General features: G+C 40.7%; 1 long non-coding RNA gene across 1 annotated transcript; it reads right to left on the bottom strand.

The window, feature by feature from the left end:
- Positions 1–258: 258 nt before the first annotated feature.
- Positions 259–2,946, bottom strand: LOC309694622. Its single transcript, XR_014272943.1, has 3 exons — positions 884–2,946; positions 694–745; positions 259–612 (listed from the first exon to the last, which is right to left on the bottom strand). It is a non-coding gene; the product is annotated as an uncharacterized lncRNA (long non-coding RNA).
- Between the last annotated feature and the right edge of the window lie 3,226 nt (positions 2,947–6,172).

Here is a 6,172-nt window from a genome sequence, read left to right as displayed (position 1 = left end):
TATGCAGGTATGGTCGTGACTAAAACACTCCTATTTGATTTTTCCCTGAGACCATGTGCTGGGCTAATTCTGCCCTGCCGCTGGTGTGTTTAAAGAGTTTTTACCAAATGATTTTGAAGCGCAGGACCTTGTAGAGCTGTGCCGTGATTGGCTGATTACACTGACTCCTGCTGAGTCAAAGTTTTCCACATCAACTGCAGCCAAAGTGCAATTAGATTTAAGTAAAGTGGACAAACCAAATCAAATTTCAGGAAAGCTTTTAATAAACATCTTGGCTCACAGATGAATGAACATACAGGAAAAGTTGACTTTGATGCACTCTCTGGAGACGTGAAGCCACTCTGTTATGAATAATTCATTCAGTGTTGCAGTCGCAGTTTGTGACAATATGAAAAATCAGAAAAAAAAATACTAATTCTCTCTTTCAAAACCTCGCACAGTCACATCAGTCCAAGGCCAAGCTGACAGAGTGGCATTAAGCCTATAAATACATACATGATACATTAATTTCAATCACATTCCACTTAAGCACACTCTGTCTTCCTCCATCAGAACCTCTATTCAGAAAGCCTCAGATCAAACTCATCCTGACAGCCAGCGCACCTCACAGACCTGGTGAGGAGCAGATAAAGCATAAAATCAATGAATCAGGAAATAAAACAGGAACAAGAAAGAGAAGAACACCATGAACACCTGAGCAGACCACTCCTCCAGGAACAGACACCAGTGACCACACAGGAAGTGACTGGGAGCAAAGCAGAAACCAGACACCAGAAAGAGTCAGTGGCATCAGGTTCAATCACTGAAATGAGTACCAATGAAAACGATTGGATACACTGACTGGATATTAGTGAGTGCTTAATAGAGTACATTAAAGAATTACCTTGGCAACCAGAGGCTGGAATATCTGCTTGTGACCGACCCATCAGGTACAAAATGTTTGACAGCAGGTGATTCCTGTAAACACAGTCTGACTCACTGCATTATGTATTGAACCGTGAATCATCTTGAGAAATGAAATCAATATTGAAATATTGATAAAAGTTTTACTCTATTCGCCTCCACTGTGTATATGTGTCGAGTTAAAACATGAATATGAGTACTAGTACTAACTATAAAGGAAACGTTGAAGTCTAGTCTAAACTCTGGAGACCATGTCTGTCCCGTGAACCCTAACTGGTACCCGGTTCCCTAACTGGGACCTGACATTTAAGACTCTGGGAACTCTGTAAGGTCTCTCAGATATGATGGGGCCTCATCATTTAGAACTAAACACAGTCAGCTGTAAGGTATAAAAAGAAAAGACAAACTTGTTTGGACACGTTCTTCGACTAGAGCAGCTCTTTATTGCTGAAATCCCTCTGTGAAGAACTAGAGAAGCTTGCACACCAAACAGATACTTTCTACAGAGATGAAAAGAAAAATCAATTCCCCCACAAACATTCCCTCATTTTACATCATCACCAAACCTCTGCCGTGTCTTTGCTCACCAGGATGCAACTTTGGAAGCCTGAGCTGCATGAAATAATGTCCCCAGTAATCCTTGCACTAGTCTGGAAAAAAAAAATGCATTACCTAATAGTAAAGGAAGTCTCGAAACAAGTTTATAAGCCGTGAAAACACACAGAAATCACCCTCACATGTTCCAGGCGATAAACACGTTTAATCCTGTGAACCGGAGAGGAGAACTCGCTGAGATGTCCGGATGTCACAGAGTCACGGAGGCCTCGGCCGGCTCTGGAAGTGATCATATTTGAGGGCGGCGCAGCGGTTTGAGCCTGCTTCAAATAACCAAGTTTGCTGGCATCACATCTGAAAGGCCGCCTGAGGGGATGAGTCATCCAGAGATGGCTTTTTTTCCTTCATCCTCCTCCCTCGCTTCTCATTCCTTGTAATCTGCTGCGCTGGGCTCGTCGTCGTCATTGCTCGGCTTTGTGTTCAGTCGTGTTGGCCAATCAGAAAGGGCCGATTGATAATCAAACACTGTTTTTACGCTAATTGCCACCTTGAACTGAAGACAGTCGCGGTGCTGATGTTCGAGAAGCTGAGATGGAAATTGGTAATTGTGATTGTGATGTCTGCCACAGCCATTGGGATCGTTTACATCATCTCTTCACACTGAAGCACAGCTGTAGAGCAATTTGTCTTAATTTGTTTCTCTTCTCAGATTGATTCTTCTTTTGTTTCCTTTGATTGGATATCTCAAACATCCTCATTTGATCGTTCAGACGATGGTTACTGTTTGAGCCGAGGAAGAAATCACTTCTTCCTGTTGCAGTTTATTTCTTGAAAAAACGAGACATGAAAGTGTCTTTTTTCTTCTTTTTGGATGGGAACGTCTCAGATCAGACATGCTCGGCCTTGTGAAACAGGTTTCGGTGAGAAAAAAAGAACCCATCTATGCACCTGGCTGAAATGTTTATTTCCTGGTTTGTCATTGAACCGTGAAAAGCAAAAAGCTGTTTTTGATTAACTCCGATTTCGACTGTGCGTGGCAGAGCGGTAAAAAGAGAGCACATCCTGTACTGCGTTTAGATCAGGCGCACGGCAGCAGAATCACTGGAAGAAAACAGTTCAGCGTCTGTCTGCACATCACATTATAGAGCGAGAAACTCTGCATCATAGCAGGAAATGAAGCATACGGAAACATGCATCTATCGTTCATTTTTCTCTCCCCCTTATCAAATATCTAGGAGATATAACTTTAGGGTTATCTCTAAATCTAAGGTTAAACCTTAGATTTGACTGATGCATTTCCAGGATTATTTAAATCTCTTTATACTCCTGTGCTTTTCTTGCGTACACACAGGATGCAATCAAACATAACACTGTTTAAACATCAGAGAGCATCATTCAGTCAGGCGTGCTGCTGTTACCTCATATTTCAAATTCATTTACTTTAAGGCACAGCAGGCTGTTGGCCTTTGAGAGAGTCAGTAAATATCTGAAAATGATATATTGCCTTTGTAATATGTGTCACAGCATCACGCACTGCAGAGTGTAACTGATTCCTGCAGTGAACGGTGCTTTGAATAGGACTCGTCACGTGAGCGCGGCTGCTCCGCTGATGATGCCCGGCACACGACGTCTCACTGCAGGTCTGCAGTTTAGCAAGTTGAAATAAGATGTTTCAGATTTCACCTCTGTAAGACATTCTGATGCAGATGATCAGGATGCAGGCAGGTCTTTAGAACAGCTTTGGACAGCTTTTCATTTTTCTTCGGTTTTACTGGAGATGTTGTTTAAAATGTTTAGTGGAGGGAGACGTTTTATTCCCGCCATGAATGAAAATCTATTTTTAGCACTGGCAAGAACAACCAGAAAGAACTGGAGTGTTTTCATTCCCAGGTACTTCCCCTCATAATTCCTAATCCTGAATTATGTTGTAAATAATGATTAGCAACTAATGAACTAACTGGCAGAGACATTATTAGAGCTTAATTATCGACTGTGCAGGGCTTATTCCTGACTGAATATTGAAGCTTTGCTGACTGTTTGCGCGCTCATTAGTGACTCACTGCACTGCTTATTATTATTCGTTTTAATGATCTACTGATCTACAACATAGACACGCATACTTTGAAGCAGTACGTATAGATGGTTTGGTCACACAGAGGGAAGATGTACAATGATATGATGAATTTAAAAAAAAAAAACATTTTATTTTATTTCCTTTAAACAATAATTAGACATAACTAGACTAATTAGACACAGACAGTGTTGGGAAGGTTACTTTTAAAATGTATTCCATTACAGAATACATGCCCCAAAATGTATTCTGTAACGTATTCCGTTACGTTACTCAATGAGAGTAACGTATTCTGAATACTTTGGATTACTTAATATATTATCATGCTGTTTACAACTACATGGATGTACTATTGCTGTGACTTATTACTGTTACTGAAGGTCCGCGGCGCCGAACCGTAGTAAAGGGACCTCTGACTAATACGTCGGGTTCGTGTCGGCTTGTAGCTGAAAAATAGCTTTACTTTGTTGTCTGGGTCAACTTTGCTAGCAAGAGACAGAGAGAGGCGTTGAAAGGCTGCTCCAACGGAACTTATTGAAAACATGAACAAAGCGTACAGTCTTAATAGCTTACTTACAGCTGGACTCGTCAGACACTCTTCTTGGCTGCAGTGGTTATTATTATATTTACATGCTTCCAGCTCCCGTTTCTGCTCGATGACAGCTCGTACTTTTCCTTTCTCTCCCTCCCTCCCTCGCTCACAGACACATAACGGGTATGGCGGTCCATTCTCCCAGCAGCACGGACTACACTGCCCATGATGCTACATTCTTTAGGGCTATGCCTGTAGCATTCTGCCTGTTAGCTTAGCACAACAACAACAAAAAGACGCTCTCTCACCCAGGAAACACACAGTCGCAGAGAGAGAGAGAGCGTCGCCCTGTAACCATGGCAACCGTAACGCTGCCACCTGGAACAACAGAACATGTCAAACAAAACCCAAACAGTCCTGACCCACCACAATATGAAACAGGAAAATACCGCCGTGTAATCCATTTATTTCAACAAAGTAACTGTATTCTAAATACCACCTTTTTTAAATGGTAACTGTAACAGAATACAGTTACTCATATTTTGTATTTTAAATACGTAACGGCGGTACATGTATTCCATTACTCCCCAACACTGGACACAGATAATTAAAAAAATAGATCCATCACATGTATTACAGACAAGACAAGCAAGTAAGAGTCGTTTGATTCTGGGTAAACTTTCTTTATTTCAATGTTTGAAATCCTCTGAAGATCATCCTGTTTGGCTGACATTCCTATTGATAAACCATTGCTTTCCTTTCAGGTTTGCACCTAAAAAATCCAGTGATGTGCTGAGATTTTACATCTTTTTATGAACATAAAATGAAAATGTTTCCCCAAACTTATCTGATCCAGAACCGAACAGCCAAACAGTCACTCCTGTGTGATTTATTAGCACCAAGCTGCAGCTGCTGTATAAGCTTGTAGATCAGCACCACCTTCCCCTCTGTTTCCCACGGGTCAGAATCAGAATCAGAATCAGAATACTTTATTGATCCCTGGGGGAAATTATTTTTTGTTACAGTGCTCCATTTTAAACCAACATTAAGACAAGACAGACAATACGCTAACTAAGAATAGTACAATATATACATATATATACATACATACATACATAAGTCACTTATAAATAAATAGTTGGAAAAGAAACATGTGTAGCTGTAGCAGCAAACAGTGTGTTAAGTGGATGCGTTGTACACTGCTTTTTACAGCCAACACAAATTAACTGGACACCCGGCTCATCAGCTTTAATACCCATCGAAGCTATCGGCGTCCACGCTGCCTGAGGCACTGACTCCTTTGCTGCTGGACCAGTGTGCAATAATTTAATTCAGCACAACTCAGTTTGACTCACATCAAATTTAATCAGGTAGAAATCTGAAAGAGAATGTGATATTATTTTCAAGGAATTCAACTGGAACCAGAAACACAATGTTAGATGAATGTCTACATTTAATTAAAGCCACAATTGTGGTTTAACCTTGACCAACGAGCTTCTTGCTGCCTCGAAACAGCGACAGATGGAAGTCTGAATGTGAACACCTGTAAAGCCCACCATCCACCCCAACCTCCTCCTGCTCAGTGTGTTTAAATAAAGGATAACCGCTGGTTATCCTTTATTTAAACACAAATGTAGCTGTGAAAGAAAAGCTCTGTAGTGTATATAGTGTATTAGAAAAGCGCTATATAGAACCAGTCCATTTACCATTTATAACTGTCTAGGAAGAAAGTTGTATAATATGACTTTGATAAAAGCAGCAAGTCTTTCACTTTGGCATCACGATTTTTGCCATGTCTCTGGGCAGTTATTTTGAAATTGGGTACAATGAATCACCAGTAAAATCAAATTTATTTATTCATTTTTAAAAAATGCTGGTTTTACTTTTGATTTGGCCCCAAAATATGGTTTAAAAAGCTTTTTCCACCCAGAGCTGTACAACATTATCATTCATGGGTCTACTCAGAGAGGAAATGCATCTCTGCTCTTTTCATCAAAGCAACCGTTAACATAATAATTCATGTTATGGATGCAGTTAGCCAAGACAGCTATAAGCACACTGACCTACATCTCTGTTGCTGTAGTCACAGGGTGGAATATGACTGCCACCAG

Source organism: Aulonocara stuartgranti (assembly GCF_965226115.1).
Source record: "Aulonocara stuartgranti genome assembly, chromosome: 18".
In the NCBI taxonomy this organism is placed as follows: Eukaryota; Metazoa; Chordata; class Actinopteri; order Cichliformes; family Cichlidae; genus Aulonocara; species Aulonocara stuartgranti.
Note: the sequence above shows the minus strand (reverse complement) of the source record. Positions and strands in the feature narration are given on the sequence as shown.